The sequence below is a fragment of the Meles meles genome, chromosome 4 (assembly GCF_922984935.1).
Source record: "Meles meles chromosome 4, mMelMel3.1 paternal haplotype, whole genome shotgun sequence".
NCBI classification, from domain to species: Eukaryota; Metazoa; Chordata; class Mammalia; order Carnivora; family Mustelidae; genus Meles; species Meles meles.
This window is the reverse complement of record NC_060069.1, coordinates 19,013,323-19,031,037: the sequence shown is the minus strand read 5'-3', so window position 1 is coordinate 19,031,037 and position 17,715 is coordinate 19,013,323. Positions and strand designations below refer to the sequence as shown.

At 39.4% G+C, this 17,715-nt stretch overlaps 1 pseudogene; it reads right to left on the bottom strand.

Moving 5' to 3' along the window:
* Positions 1-279, bottom strand: LOC123940859 (annotated as a pseudogene).
* Positions 280-17,715: the final 17,436 nt, after the last annotated feature.

Genomic DNA, 17,715 nt, shown 5'->3' with positions numbered 1-17,715 from the left:
CTAGCTGGAGACACTTTAGAGCAGGGTAATATTAACTCCTTTTAGTATGATCTGACCCAGCTGTTTTCTTGACTTTGTTTCAGAATGAATCTCTTCGACATCATCCAACATGAGGTTCATGTACTCATCAAGACCAAGGATACAGCCCTCTATCCACATGTTCACTTGCTCATAAGGCCACACCTGAATTCGAGATCTATTTTGCAAGTCTCTGAAGATAAGGTTGATGGGCTAAATGATCACCTTCTGTACTTTTTGGCCCTGGCCACGGTACACCATGATGGAAGCCGACTTAGTAAATATCTTTTAGGTATGGATCTTCTCTCGGTCTTGGAAGAGAGGCCAAATGTAATTTTTTTAGATTAAGCCAGAAAGCACATTGGTTTTTTTACTACCTCACTATTCAAAGTGTAGTCCTAGACCAGAAGCATTAGGATTACCTGGGAGCCAGAATCTCAAATCCCACCCTAGAGTTACTGAAGCAGAATCTGCATGCTAACAAAAGCTCCAGGTGACCTATCTGCACAAAAAAGTTCGAGAAGCCCAGAAATGCTATATGCAGGAGACCGAGGATTTGCAGCAGGAGTACTCTCTGGAAGGAAGTGGTAGGCAGCTTCTCAAGATGTCCCCCGGTGACCCTTGCCTCCTGTTATTCACTCCCTTGTGTAATCCCCTTCCCTAGAGTGTGAACTGGACCTATGAATTGCTTCTAAAAATAGACTATGGCAGGGAACCCCTGGGTGGCTCAGCCAGTTAAGCCTCTACCTTCAGCTCATGTCATGACCCCAGGGTCCTGGAATCAAGTCCCTCAAGGCTTCTCATGCTGAGCAGGGAGCCTGCTTCTCCCTCTCCCACTCCCCCTGCCTGTGTTCTTTCTCTCTAGCAAATAAATAAATAAAATCGTGTTTGAGATGATGTTATAAAAGACTGAGACATATCTTGCTCACCCTCTCTCCCTGGCTCTTCTTACCTGCTTACCCTGATCAAGCAAGCTGCAGGGCTGTGACCTGCCCTGGAGAGATTTATGCGATAAAGAAGTGAGGGTGGCCTTTGGCCAGCAGCCAGCAAGGAACAGGATCCTGCCAACAAGCACGTGCATGAACCTGGGAATAGATCTCTCCTCAGCTGAACCTTCAGACAATTTCAGCCACACCTAACACCTTGATTGTGAGATATTAAAGCAGAGAACCCAGCTAAACTGCATGCAGATTTCTTGCCCATAGAACTGTGAGATAACAAATGTTTTAAGCCTTTAGGTTTTAGGGTAATTTGTTACTCAGCAATGGATGACTAATAATGAGCAGGAACCAGTAGATCACAGATATTAGAAATTCAGATATCATCCAGACTCCCCAGAAGTCACAGGGACCTAACAGACAGTTAGATAAATAAACACCTATGGGCAGAGTGAACACCTAAAGAAGAGTATCACTGAGTCCAAGATGAGTAGTGAGACTGAAAACTGGGATTGATTTCAAGCTCACATACGTGAAGCAGCAGGGCCCATCCAGCACTCTACAATGAAGCTTTAAAGTAAACGGGGCTCCCCAGAGCTTCCCAAGATACACACACAAACACATGAGCACATACATACAGAATATCTAATCAGCTTTTAATTTTTTTTAAAGATTTTATTTATTTGTTAGAGAGAGAGAGAGCACAAGGAGGGGGAGCGGCAGACAGAAGGAGAAGGCTCCACACTGAGCAAGGAGCCTGATGTGGGACTCAATCCCAGGACTCTGGGATTGTGACCTGAGCCAAAGGCAGACGCTTAACAGCTGAGCCACCCAGGCGTCCCACTAATCAGCTTTTAATGCTTCATTCAAATATAAACAGATAGCAACGGATCACTAAAGTTTTAAGGGAAGATTCTACCATGATGGTAAGAAAACAGAAACTAAGAAATAATACACGAAGCAAATTTTCTTTATTATTGGAGAGATAAGAGAAGACAGAGCATCCATGAGATGGATGAGAGCAGGATGCTACAAAAAAGCAATACAAAATATGTAAGAGTTCTTGAAAATTAAGGGCAACTTGCAAAATAAAAGAAGTATTAGAAAAGTTAGAACTTGGGCGCCCGGGTGGCTCAGTCGTTGAGCGTCTGCCTTCCGCTTGGGTCATAATCCCAGGGTCCTGGGATCCAGGCCTGCGTCGTCGGGCTCTCTGCTTGGCGGGAAACCTGGTTCTCCCTCTGCCACTCCCCCTGCTTGTGTTCCCTCTCTCACTGTGTCTCTTTCTGTCAAATAAATAAAATCTTTAAAAAAAAGTTAGAAATCGAGGAAATCACCATTAAGCAGAACATAAAGACAAAAGATGGACATTAGAAATTATTTACTTATTTTAAAATATTTTTAAAGTTTTATTTATTTAAGTAATCTCTACATCCCACTTGGAGCCTGAACTCATGACTCTGAAATCAAGTCGCAGGCTCCACCAACTGAGTCAGCCAGGTGTCCCTGAAGTGATTATTTTTTAAACTTAAAGTTTAATCCAAGAGCAGGAGTTCCAGAATGAAAAGTATCAAGGAAATAATTGAAAGGAGTTCCCTGGAATGAAATGAAAGGGTTTCCAGATTAGAATACACACATATTATCCTGTGCAACTAATGAAAAAAAAAAACCTTCAAGGCGTGTCAAGATGAAATGTCAAAACATCAGGGATAAAGAGAAGATCATAAAATTATCCAAAAAGAAAGATCAGATCACATACAAAACAATAGAAATCTAAATGTCATCAGATTTCTTAACAGTATCACTGAAAGCCTCAGGAATGCCTTCCAAATTTTGTGATAAAAATACTTTATCTCAAAACTCAATCAAACTATTAGTCAAATGCAAAGGTAGGATAAAGATATTTTCAGACAAGTTCAAAAAACTCCCCTTCTATATACCTTCTCTTAGAAGGTCACTAAGGCGATATAACATAGACTGGGAGAATAGAGGGAAGGGAAATGTGCATGTTTATGTGTGTGCAAGTGCAGAAGCAAGTGGGTGGGCTAACACACCTACACATATGAGAGGTACTGGAAAAGGGATGTGTGTGACAGGAAGTGTTATTTAAATTCTCATCTTCCATAATAGCAAGTCAATAGCTAATACCTAAAACTTATGAATAAAAAAATAGCACTTTAAGGATCTCATGAAGGATGGGGAAGGATGGGGCAGGGAACCACTGTTACTCATCGTAAGACTTATGGTACCGTTTCACTTCTTAAATTGTGTGAATTTATCAGTTTGATGAAAATAAAGATTAATTTGAAAACAAAAACTGGGGCACCTAGGTGGCTCAGTCTATTGAGCACCTGCCTTTCAGCTCAGGTCATGATCTCAGGTCCTGGGATCAAGCCCCATATCCGGTTCCACACTCAGCCAGGAGTCTGCTTCTCCCTCTCGCTCTGCCCCTCCCCACCACTCATGCTGTCTTTCTCATTCTCTCTCAGATGAATAAATAAAATCTAAAAAAAAAAAAAAAAAAAAAAAGCAAAAACCAGGGTGCCTTGTAGCTCAGTCAGTTAAGCAACTGACTCTTGATTTCAGCTCAGGTCATTATCTCCCAGTCCTGCGATTTGGGCTCCACACTGGGCAAGCATCTTCTTGAGTTTCTCTCGCTCCCTCTCCCTCTGTCTTTCCCCTCCTCCTCCACCCCTGCTTCGAGGAGAGTACACACTCATGCACACATGTGTGCTCTCTCGCTCTCTCTCTAAAAAAAAAAAAAAAAAAAAGGCGAAAACTGTCCCAACTCCCCTAAAATACCACAATCTCCAAAAATAATAGAAAATATCTACAGCTGCATTATGGTTGCTCTTAGGTGTCTGAGCTGCTTTCTCACTGGTCCCATGTCTGGTCAGGATATTACTAATAAAACTGTCTTTTTCTCTCTTCCAAATTAAAAGAAAGAAGAATGTTTTGAACCTATAATTGCATTTCTAGGACTCTCTGCTAACAAAATAATCCTAAATATACAAAAATCTTTATGTGAAACAAATGTATAGCACTATTTATATATTATTACAAAATTGGCAAAATTAACCCAACCAAAAGGAAATTCCCCTTGCCTTTAAAAAAGAATATTTATGAAGATGAGGCCAGAATGTGAAAATGTTGATTATCTAACATTAAGTGAAAAAAATCAGTATGAAAAACTGCACATGAAGTAATATTAACAATTAAAAATTAATGATTTTTTAATTTTATGCATTAAAAAAAGATTGGAAGAATACACAAAAAGGTTTAACAATGGTTTTGTTTTGATGATGATAGTATAGATGATATTTTTCCTTTTACTTTGTGCATTATCAAAAAATTTCAAAATTTTTGTATAATATAATGAAAATACTTGAAAATATGAATTAAAATTAATATTTATGTTAAAAATGTCTTTGAAGTTTACCATTTTGATGCTGCTAACTTGGCCTTAGTGTTCTTATCCAGTGAATTTTTTTTAAGGGCAATCATTTCAAACTTACAGACTGTTGGCTCTTTGACAAGTTTATGGATACAAACATTTAACCACAACTACCCCAATACTGATAAATTTTCAGCAAGACAGTATTAACTAGAGAAATCCATCAGGCCAACATGACTTGAGTAATTTATTATTGAACAAATCAACAAATGATCAGTTTTTTATATTATGAAGTTAAACGATTTCAAATAGTTTCCATTTTCATTTTGGCTTGGAATTATTTTCATAAACATCAAACTTTTCCCTAAAATTTGTATTTAAAAAAGAGGTGATTCATTGATCAATTTTTCTTCTTTCTTCTTTTTTTTTGTTTCCTTCCTTTTTGGCCAATCAGAGCTTCAGCCATTAAGCTTTCTTTTTTTTTTTTTTTAAGATTTTATTTATTTATTTGACAGAGAGGGAGAGAGCACAAGCAGGGGGAGCAGCAGAGGGAGAGGGAGAAGCAGACTCCCTGCTCATCACCATGGGATCACAGGACCCTGAATCATGATGTGAGCCAAAGGCAGATGCTTAACTGACCGAGCCATTCAGGCTCCCCACATTAAGCTTTCTTTCAAGAACTTATTTCTTCCAAGTCATTTGCCTTATCAAATTTTGCAGATTTTCAATTTGCCAAGATTTAATTCTGTTATTTTTGAGTCAACAACAAATCTTACCATGTTCAATTTTAACCATTGTAAGTTTTATTTTTACTATAATATTCATTATGAATTTGATTTTTTAAAGCCTGTTGTTTTCTGTGTTTTGTTTTGTTTTTAAATCTAACTCTGGAAAATATGTGATAAATTCTCCTCAGATATTTCGGGATTGGTACAAGGTTCACAACTGGGCTACTCCACTGTTGAACAAACATCCCAATCATTTTTCCCATTTTGAACTGAGTCTCCAAACTGCTGATCAAGAAAAGGTAAAGGCCTAGTCAAAATATCCTACTTCATAAAAATCAAATAACTAGAAATGACAGGATAATATTTATCATTAGCACTTTTAGATACCCACTTTATATCAGGCACTATAGTAAGTCCTCAGGATGAAAAGATGCTAGTCTCTACTCAGACAACTCGAGAGCTTCTAATGAAGGAGAAGGACTATTATAGTCTTCATAATATGTTCATTAAATTGGGTATACTTTAAAAAAAATTTTTTTTAGATTTATTTATTTTAGACAGAGAGAAAGAGAGAGGTGGGGGGAGAGAGAGAATCTCCAGCAGACTCCCCACTGAGTATGGAGCCCCATGTGGGGCTTGATCTCACAACTTCCAGATGATGACCTGAGCTGAAATCAAGTCTGATGGGCAACCAACTGAACTACCCAGATGCCCCTAAATTGGATATAATTAATGCATGGGTTAAACTGGATATATTTAATCTTTTGCCACAGTTGATATTTAAGACTTTGCCAGTAAGCAGATAACTACAATGCTGCATCACCTCTAATTCCCTGGTCCACCTGGTTTTTCTCCGTCCTGACATCAAGGCTCCAACCTAACCCCACCCACAATATTCCATTCAGAGTGATTTTTTTAATCTAAAATTATGTCACATCCCTGCATAAAGCCCTCCAATACCTGTTCATTTCATATAGAATAAAACCAAGTTTCCCATGGTTTCAAAGATCCAACAAGACCCAGCCCCTGCCTCTGTCTCCAGCCTCATCTCCCTCTACCCTCTCCCTGACTGTCCTTCCATTCCTGCTTCATTGTCCTCCTATCTTTTCCTCTATCCTCCCAGCTCAGAGCCTTTACATTTGCTGTTCCTTCTTGCTTGGGATGATTTTCCCTCAGATCATCACATAGAGCCACACTTTATCCACACGTTATCTCTATTTCCTTCTGGAGACTTCCCTGATCCCCATTTAATGTCTTTTGGTTCTTGTCACTATCTGAAATTGTTTTATTCATTTACTTTATTGTCCCCTCTACTAAAATATGGGCTACATGGAAGCAGGGACCCCGTCCATCATAGTCACTGGTGAATTCCATTTGCCTGACACGTGGCTATTCCAAAATAAATATTTATGAATTGAGTGAATAAATGATGTGTAGGAAGAGCTGAAAGAGAGGAATGAGACACTTGTCATGGAAGAGTCCGAAAGGTCATCACTAAAGAGATGGGTTTTGTTTGGTTGATGAGTAGAAATTCATAAGGTAGAGGGCAGGCAGTTGAGAAGGGGGCCAAGTAGAAGGATGGAGAAGAAATGAAGATACAAAAGATCCCAGAAGATAAGTCTGTGTGGAGATGACCAAAGGAGAAAGAAGGAGCAGGTGTACTGAGGAAGGAGATCAATATGGTTGAAACCTGAGTTGTTTCATTCCTGCCTGACAAAGACACTGTGCTCAGCACAATAATGGCCCCCAAATATGTCCGCATTCTGCAACATGATTCCCCAGAATCTGTGATTATCTTATGCTACATTATGAGGGAGAATTAAGGCGCAGGTGGAATAAGGTCGGCTGACCTTAAACTAAAGAGATTAGCTCGGGGGGCCCAATGGAATCACGGAGTCTTTTTTTTTTTTTTTTCCTTAGTGGTTTTCTTTTATTTTTAAAGATTTATTTATTTATTTATTTGACAGAGAGAAATCACAAGTAGGCAGAGAGGCAGGCAGAGAGAGAGGAGGAAGCAGGCTCCTGGCTGAGCAGAGAGTCCGATGTGGGACTCGATCCCAGGACCCTGAGATCATGACCTGAGCCAAAGGCAGAGGCATTAACCCACTGAGCCACGCAGGCGCCCCTCACGGAGTCTTTAAATGGAAAAGAGCAGGACAGAAAGTCAGTGTTCATGTGATGCAGGATGAGAAAGACCACACAGGCCATTGCTGGCTTTGAAGAGGGAAGGGCGGCCACAAAACAAGGAATCTGGGCAACCTCTAGAAGCTGCGAAAGGATTTTTCCCTAGACCCTCCAGAAAAGAATACAACTCTACAGATGCCTGGACGTTAGCCCAGAGAGCTCCATCGTGGACTTCTGGCCTCCAGACCTATAAATTAATACATTTGGGTTGCAATTTGATGCTAAATTGTGGTACCTTTTTATAGAAGCAACAGAGAACAAATACAGACACCACAAAGTCACTCGGGTAGAATGAGGAAAGGAAAAACAAAGCTCCCAGCTAGTTTTGAGTGTACGGACTGGTAAAAGTTTTGGTAAGCAGTAGAAAGTCTGCATTTTACTCTTGGAATGCTGACTGCACACAGTTCATCTTTGCCCAAAATGTGAAAACAACCTGAAGAACTGAGAAATCTTTAACAGGGAAAGAACGGGTAAATGAAACGGGAAAGGAGCCCGCTGCGTGATTCTCACTGCTTTCCCTCATCATCCTTTCAAGATTAAGAGATAATTGATTACATGGATCTCTTAAGCACTCTTACAGATTCTAAAAAATCTATTAGGTACCAAGTCTTCTGATGTTCTCTGGATTTTTTTTTTTTTTTTTGAACTAGAGAGGAAATGGATGCATTCATTTAAAAGAGGGGGAAAAGGGGCGCCTGTGTGGCTCAGTGGGTTAAAGCCTCTGCCTTTCGCTCGGGTCATGATCCCAGCATCCTGGGATCGAGCCCCGTGTCGGGCTCTCTGCTTGGCAGGGAGCCTGCTTCCTCCTCTCTCTGTCTCTGCCTGCCTCTCTCCCTACTTGTGATCTCTATCTGTCAAATAAATAAATAAATAAATAAATAAATAAAGAGGGGGAAAAAATCTCCGTAGAATGTTTTATTTTCTCAGGAAGATGGGCAAGCTGTGAATAATCACCATTATGGTTAGCATTCATTCTTGCAGAGTCAATCCTTGCAGGTCAACCAGATCCCTTTCTTTTGCTTTATAAGTTGAGCTGAAATAGTTGTTGCTGACCGGAGAGTGCTGGCTGCCGGCCCAAAAGTGCTGCCCTGCGGGCCCTGTGTAATGAGACAATCCACAGGGCTGATCTCAGCATAAATAAAAGTTCAAGCTGGGACTTAAATTTTTAACACATTTGCAGTATGAAAGCAAAATAACCAGAGGAACCGCAAAGGAATGACATCATTCAAATCACTGAATAAGTGTTTAATCATTCAAAGAACCAATATCATAAAAGACATGTCATTATGACAGCGTGGCCATAGCTGCCTAGGATGGATATTTCCTTCTTACTTTATACCCAGGACAAAACATAACGATACCATTACGTTTGGTGTTTAGTTTTGCTTTATTGGAGTGCTTTGTTTGGGGGCGAGGAAAGGTGAGAAGATGTTTGGTTTTCCTTTGTGGAAAAAGGTTTCTGCATGTAAAAGATGGAAGGGAGGAAGGAGCAAATGATAAACACACACACGCACACACACAAATGCTCCCCATTTCTTTTGGACTAATATCAAAGTCAGGTCATTACTTTGCCACTCTTTGATGAGCTAGATTTAGAAATGTCTCATAGCATTGTTAATATTTCTAATATGAATACGTAAACTTCAAAAGGCAAAAAATTGTAGTCTCATAAAATATTTATTAGGTTGCTGGTGTGTACACCTTACTAACCCTTTAGAAGTATTGTTTAACAAAAGTGAAAAAATATTACATGGTATGAAACTAAATGTATTCTATTTTAGAGTTTTTATTATTTGTGGTTATATATTCATGACTGTGCCACACTACTAGATTTTCCTTCTTCAAATTAATGACCTGTCCTAGGAAAAATGAAGGAATAAGTAAACCAGGGCAAAACATCTTAAACCAGATGTTAGCAGGTTGAGCAATAATTTTGGACGTCATCTTAAGTACATTTTTAAAAATACATAAGCATGCAAATTTAAAAATGACTTTACTAGATTGCAAAAACATTTGTTCACTAACCTCTTTGTTAAACGACACAACTGTTCTAACACCTTATGAGTACGTTCCCCTTAAATCTAACAGAAAAGGTCAGAAGAAAAGATCATCTTTGAAAGTGATTAATAACACACTTTAGTGTAAAGCATGTTTCTCAACCTTTTTTTTCCATTATCACCCACCTAAGGGGAAAATTTTTAAAATATATATACTTTTTAAATTTTAAAGTATATATATATATATATACACACATATATACTTATATATATATACTTAAATACTCCCTAATGGGTGAAATGAAGTACTAAAGAACAGGAGTTTTCAGGTGGGGTTGAGTTTTGAAGGGCCACAAACTATTGTAATATCTGTATTTTTGCCCCTTAAAAAACAATTTTCACTGCCGGGGTAGGGGGGAATTGCCCGTCTGAGACTTTGTCATGTAAAGAATGCAAGACCAAAAAAAAGTAAGGGCTGGAGTGTCCAGAGAGGGGTAGAGGGGAAGAAAGAAGCAGTGGGGAAAGGAGGATACAAAAACTCATTGAATGTGGGCAATTGTCCCTCTGACCCCATGTATTATATAAGCCAATATGTGCATGCAGCAGATTTTCCCCAAGAGAAAATTGACATTTTGGTCTGGATAATCCTGTTGTAGAGGGCTGTCCTGTGTGTTATAGGGTTTTATCCCCGGCTTTTACCCACTGGATGCCAATACCAAACCTCCCAGTCCCCAGTTGTGACAACAAAACAGTCTCCAGACATTGACGAATGTCCCCTTGGGGGTGGGGAGAGGGGAGAGCAAAATTGCCTCACTGAGAACCACTAGTGACTCACAAACTGACAGCAGAAAGGAGAACTAGAGCTCTGGAGGTGGGAGTAGGAGAGAGAGTAACTGCTGTGAGTGAGGTTTAATGACAAATGCAGACAGCAGAACAATACTGTATTAGTTTCTTATTGCTGCTGTAACAAATTACCACAAACTTAGTGCTTTAACACAATGCGTATTTATTATCCTACAGATCTATAAGTCAGAAGTCCAACAAAGGTCTCACTAGACTAAAATCTAAATATTAGCAGGGCTGCATTCCTCTCTGGAGGCTCTTGGGGAGAATCTGTTTTCTTGCCTTTGCTGAAAGCTCTAGGAGGCTGTCCACATTCTTTAGATTGTCCCCCCCTACCCTCTTCAAATTTTGAATTTGTTAAATCAAATCCTTCTTATGTGCACATCTCTCTGACCCTCATGCTCTTCTGCTTCCCTCTCATATTTAAAGGACACTTGTGATTACATTGAGCCCACCAGATAATCTCCCCATTTCAAGGTTGGCTGCTTAGCAACCTTAATTCCACCTGCAACCTTAATTCCCCTTTGCTTTGTAACTTAATATATAAATATCACAGGATTCAGGTATAAATATCAGGATTTCGGACATGGACACCTTCAGAGGGGCCATTGTTCTGCCTACCACAAACACATATGGGACAATCCCATTAATTTTCATATTACTGACTTCTGCCATAGGAAAAACAAAACAAAACAAAATCCTGCTTTGGAGATAGAAGCAAGAATGGAACACACTACTAGTTCCTTCTGTTTCCAATGAGAGGCACCTGCAATCTTCTCCATTTCTTTCTAAAACATTGGAGGTTATTTTGTGGTAGGTAATAATATATAGTCCTTAGGTGGGCATGTTTTGTTTAAGATGTACACTTCAGCTCATGAAATTGCAAGGGAAGACAGGAACTTCCAGATATCATTTGGTATAGCAGTTGATACAAATGACTGGAATTTCATTGTGTGATTTCTTTGTTTATTAAACCCCTGTTTATTTAGCCCTATTTTATAGGCACTCTCACAATAGCTATTTTTGAAGCCTGCCTCCTGTGACTAACTCAAAACATGCCTTGAAAAGTCTTCTGTATCCATAATCACGTCTGATGTTTCCATTTAGTTGTGAGTTTTCAGGTCCATAAATGCACCACATTATAAAGAGATCAAGGTCTCTAAGCCATGTTCCTTTACAACCATATGTAGTCTATTGGCTTTGGGGTAATATGGCTAATAGAGGTTCTCACCAATTCTCAACTCAAAATTAACCTCTCCATTTACAGCAACTTTAAAAAACAGGGATAGACTCCACTGATTAATCCACTGACTAATAACTAGTGTCGCAGCACCAGATAAGCACTGGATAAGAAACTCTGTCTCTGCCCAGTTCCCGAAAGGAGGAAAGATGAGACAGTCTTTGGGGCAAGGAAGCAACCACCAATGCATTTCTGAACCCACTGGGTAGTTGTGGGTGAGAAGACAAATCTGGGTCTCATACCCCTTCACTACTTTTTGGAAGCCCACTGCTCTCCCTCACTCTCTCCCTCTCCTTCTTTTCCCTTTTTCTTTTTGCCTTTCCTTCCCTTCCACCGATATTTATTGAACACCACAATGGACAAAACAGACAAGAAACCTAACTGCACTAGACTTATGACTTCTAGGGGTGAAAGTGGTCAGATAAAGAGTAAATAAATAAGTGAAACATGGGCACTGGCAGATGGTGCTGTTATGGGGATAAAATAAATGGAGAAAGGAAGAAGAGGGAATGCCAAGGGCAAGGATGGGGGAATTTTAAATTTTAAATAAAGGGTCTAGGAAGGTCCCACTGCGGAGGTGACGTTTGAGCAAAGACTCAAAGGAGGTGAGGGAGTGAGTCATGTCTTTGGAGGAAGAACATTCCAGGCAGAGAGAATAGCCACTGCAAAGAGCCTAAAGGTGGAGCAGGGGTAATTGTATTCCAAGACAGCAAGGAGGTCAATGTAGCTGCAAAAGCAGGAAGAAGGAAAAACTGTGGGAAATGAACTCAGGGAGGTAGCTATGCCCCCCGGTTCCTGGTAAGAGTGAGACTCAAAGGCAGTGAGTGTGTTCCTCTGTCTTGGGGGAACATTTTGAAAATCACAATTTGTCACAATGATGGCAGGGGTGCTACCTGTATTTCAAGACTGCCAGAAATCCTGCAACTGTGTGGGACAGTGCCACTCAGTGGGGAATTGTCCTGTGTTTAACACAACTTCCAAATGTCTTGTCACAGTGACAGGGGGAAAGAAAATTTTATTTTATTATATGAGCCTAGAACTTCATTTCACATATAAACACAAACTACTTTTGGTATGATTTTAATATATACCATATTCTCTAGGAGTGTAACTACTTTGCAAATGAAGGTAAGGTTGTTTATCTGGTTTGGAACTTTACTAAGATTTTTCATACTGTTCAGAAATCAGATCATTGGTATGATGGGTGGCTCAGTCATTTAAGCGTCTGCCTTCGGCTCAGGTCATTATCCCTGGATCCTGGGATGGAGCCCCGCATGGCATCGGGCTCCCTGCTCAGCAGGAAGCCTGCTTCTCTCTCTCCTACTCCCCCTGCTTGTGTTCCCTTTCTCACTGTGTCTCTCTTTGTCAAATAAATTAAAAATTTAAAAAAAAAGGAAAAAGAAATCATATCATTGGTGTCAACACCATTTATGGTATTCGAGTTGCTGATAACGTACACACCCGTATTGAGCTGTATTTACGTTATTCTGCAGACAAGTATAAACACTACTTATCACTTCATTAGGTCATCTGATCTAGTTATATGCAGAAATTTACATATTGAAATACATATTGTTTTGTTATAGATTACTTTTATATTTCCTTTATATTACAATTTGGGCATTATATTGATTTTTCCGAAATTATATTTGTAGACTAGTTGTTACATATACATTTATTATGATAGTAAAGAGGGCATTATAAATTCTTATTATAAAAAGAGGGTATTGGGGGACCCGGGGTGGCTCAGTTGGTTAGGTGTCAGACTCTTGGTTTTGGCTCAGGTCATGACCTCAGAGTCATGAGATTGAGCCCTGTGCTCAATTGGATTGATTTGTGAAATTTTCTCTCTCACTCTTCCCCTCCCTACTCGCACACATGCGTTTTCTTTCTCTCTCTCAAAAAAAAAAAAAATTCAAAAAGAGGGTGTTGACCCCAAAAACAAATAATCTAATTAAAAGTGGGCAGAGGGGGTGCCTGGGTGGCTCAGTCATTAAGCATCTGCCTTTGGCTTAGGTCAAGATCCCAAGGCCCTGGGATGGAGTCCCACATTGGGCTCCCTGCTCAGTGGGAAGCCTGCTTCTCCCTCTCCACTCCCCCTGCTTGTGTTCCCTCTCTCACTGTGTCTCTCTTGTCAAATAAATAAATAAAATCTTTTTAAAAATGGGCAGAGAACTTGAATAGACATTTTTCCAAAGAAGACATACAGATAGCCAACAGACACAGGAGAAGATGCTCAACATCACTTATCATCAAGGAAATGCAAATCGAAGCTGCAAGGAGATGTGTCCTCACACCTGTCAGAATGGCTAATATGAACAACACAAGAAAGAAGTGTTGGCAAGGATGTGGAGAAAGGGGAACATTCTTACATTGTTGGTGGGAATGCAAACTGGTGCAGCCACTCTGGGAAACAGTATGGAGGCTCCTCAAAAACTTAAAAATAGAACCACCCTGTGATCTAGCAATTGCACTACTTGGTATTTAACCAAAGAATACAAAAATGTTAATTCAAAGGGAAACATGCACCCTGTGTTTACAGCAACATTAGTTACAATAGCCAAATTATGGAAACAGTCCAAGTGTCCATTGACTGATTAATAGAGAAAGATGATGTGTTTTATGTATATGGATATATATATATATATATATATATGTATGTATAATGGAATATATTATTCAGCCATAAAAAAGAATGAAATTTGCAATGACATGGATGAAGCTAGAGAGTATTATGCTGAGTTAAAGATGTCATCAGAGGGGTACCTGGGTGGCTCAGTGGGTTAAAGCCTCTGCCTTCAGCTCAGGTCATGATCCCAGGGTCTTGGGATCAAGACCCGCATCGGGCTCTCTGCTCAGCAGGGAGCCTGCTTCCTCCTCTCTCTCTGCCTGCCTCTCTGCCTACTTGTGATCTCTGTCTGTCAAATAAATAAATAAAATCTTAAAAAAAATAGTAAGTCATCAGAGAAAGACAAATAACATATGATTTCACTCCTATGTGGAATTCAAGAAACAAAACAAATGAGCAAAGGAAGTGAGAGAAAAAGAGCGGCAAAACAAGAAGCAGACTCAACTATAGAGGACAACTGATAGTTACTAGAGGGGAGGGCGGGGGGGGGGGATGTGAGCAATAGGTGGTGGGGATTAAGGAGGGCACTTGTGACGAGCACTGGGTGATGTATGGAAGTGATGAATCACTACAGTTACACCTGAAACTAATATTACACTGTATGTTAACTAACTGGATTTTAAATTTTAAAAAGAGAGTATTGGGTCCTTTGAACCTCAAGATAGGGTGGAAACTGCTAGTGTAGGAGTCTTGTAGGCCTTTTGTCCTTTTTTTTTTTTTTTTTTTTTTTTTCTTATTTTATCCTTCACTCTGAGGTTGAAAGACACTGGGGAGTTTTGAGCAGGAGTACCATGATCTGACAAATTTTAGAAGCATCACTCTTGCTACTTTGTAGGGAATAGATTTTAGGGAATCCCGACTCAAAGTGTAGAAGGTTTATCAGGACCGTCCTTCTACAATGCTCGGTGGATCCCTACATTTTTACCACTGTAGCCCACCAAGGCTATCAGAGTGCTGCTCTGCCTCTCTACATCTCGGCTACCCCTTCCAGAAGCAGTCCTGAATGCCACACCTTCTCCAGACTCCCCATGTTCTCCTGGATCTGGGTTCTCTAAGTCTTCACTGCTTTTAGCTCCAAAGCCTGCATATACATGAATATAGATAAAGTATACATATACTTCATATACTTACATGGGTGTATATATATTTACATTACATACTTATATGTGTGTGGATATATACTTTATTCACTTTGTATATGTGTGTGTATATAATTATACATAAAATTTATTCTACCTTTCTAGTTGTCCTCGGAGAGAGAACTTGTCCAGATTACCTATTCCACCAATTATAGATCCCACCATTATTAAATGTGGAATTTCTATGACTTTTATGATTTAAAAAAAAAAATCTCAAAGAAAAGAAACCAAATGATAACATGGTTCTAAGTGGTGGAATTCAGGTAATTTAAAAATTTTTTTGTATTTTCAAATTTCCTGTAATTAAAAAAAAAAGTCTTCTTGCTTCTTAGCATTATGTTCAAGAAGTTTGAAAATCTGGGTGCCTCAGTGGCTCAGTGCATTAAGCGCCTGACTCTTGATTTCAGCTCGGGTCATGATCTCAGAGCCATGATCTCAGGGTCATGATCTCGGGGTCCTGGGATTGAGCCCCTCTTTGGGCTCTGTGTTCAGTGGGGATTCTGCTGAAGATTCTCTCTCTCCCTCTCCCTGCACCTTTTCCATCCCCCAAGCCCCCACTTGCTCTCTCTCTCTCTTTCTCTGTAAAATAAATAAATAAAAATCTTAAAGAAGAAGAAGAAAAGGAAGTAGTTTGAAAGTCTAGAGGCACCTGGCTGGCTCAGTCAGTAGAGCATGTGACTCTTAGTCTCAGGTTGTGAGCTTGAGCTTCACCCATGTTAGGTGAAGAGATTACACTAAAAAAAAAAAAGTCCCATACATTCTAAGTATGTTTAGAAGTAGAAATAATTTGTACAGAGAGTCTAGAATGTGGTTTTTATAATCAATTTTAATGTACATTTTATTTTTTTAAAAGATTTTATTTATTTATTTGACAGAGATCACAAGTAGGCAGAGAGGCAGGCAGAGAGAGAGAGGAGGAAGCAGGCTCCCCGCTGAGCAGAGAGCCCGATGTGGGGCTGGATCCCAGGATCCTGGGATCATGACCTGAGCCGAGGGCAGAGACTTTAACCCACTGAGCCACCCAGGCTCCCCTAATGTACATTTTAAACATTCTTTTTAAATGATGTGAAAAACTTAAAGTAACTTACTGTTCCTTGGAGTACTCTGAACACTTGATTAGCCAATAAATCGAATATAATTTACTACTTATTTAAAATTAGAAGTGATTTAGTGTAAGCTTGTTAAGAACACTGTCATTTATTTGAAGATATGTGAGATTTTGGAAACATACTTCACCTAGAAATTATAGTTTAATTGACTATTAAAAAAAAAATCACTGGGGGCGCCTGGCTGGCTCAGTTGGAAGAGCATGACATGAGACTCGATCTCAGAATCATGAGTTTGGGCCCCACTTTGTATGAAGAGATTGCTTAAATAAATAAAACTTTAAAAAAAAGAAAATTATTGTATATAGAAGAGACTACATGTAATTAAATAATTATATTTCCACTACAGACATGAATGTGTTTTGAAAAATCACATTTAAATATTTATCTAAAACTGGTTCAGTTTTAAGAACAGTTCCAAAACACTGAAGACTAAGTAAGTCATGCAAAACTGTTCCTTGATTCTATTAGCCTTGAAATGTTGGCCAAAGAAATTATTGATAATGAAAATGCTTTCAAGAAAAAAAATGGAGAGAAGATCATGAAGATCAAGCACTATAATTTTGTGAGACAGACACTGTTGGTGCTCAGCCAGAATACTGAAGATTTTTTTTTACTGATTCTATGTTGCCCTCCTCAGATTCTGTGTGCTTTTGTTTCTAAGGGCCTGCACCTGTATCCTTGAGTTGCAGGTGCCACTTGCCTGCTAGGTGACATTCTAGTGCCTGGGAGTTGACACTCTCCCCAGGTGACCCCAAGCCCATGAGAGACTGGTGCAGGAATATGTAAAAACCCAGTTTCTTTCCATGTGTTAGGACAAACTCTGAGGCATAACTTGCACACCAGTATTCTCCAAGAGGACTTCTGTGATAACCATGAACACAGGAATCCCTGATGTGGAGTCAGTTTCTAAAGATGTCATTATTTCAAATGACAACTTTTCTAGGCAAAAAAAAAATTAGTATAATTTTTTTTTCTAGATCATGTCAAAATGCAACAGGATTTACTTTTAGTCACAAGTCAAATATGGCATACGTTGGAATTAAATAGTCTTTGTATATTCAGAAATGTTATTAATTTACTAAGGAATTACTGGGGACTGGGGGGTTAACGAGCACAAATGGTATACAGTTAGGACCATTTTTATATGATGATATATAAACTGAATTTCCAGACCTAGGGTCTGCAGAAAAAAAAGAGCTATTCCTGGCCCAGGTGGAGAACCAAATTATTGATTAAGTGGTTGCTTAGGGGAAATGTAGAATTAGAGGGCCAGAAATTGGCTCTTTTTAAAAAAAAACAAAACATATAATGTATCATTTGCTTCAGGTCCATGAATCATCAGTCTTACACAATTCACACCACTCACCAGAGCACATACTCTCCCCAATGTCACCAGCCACCCTATCCCTCCCCACCCCTACCCCCTAGCAACCCTCAGTTTGTTTCCTGAGATTGAGTCTCTTATGGTTTGTTTCCCTCTCCAGTCCCGTCTTGTTTCA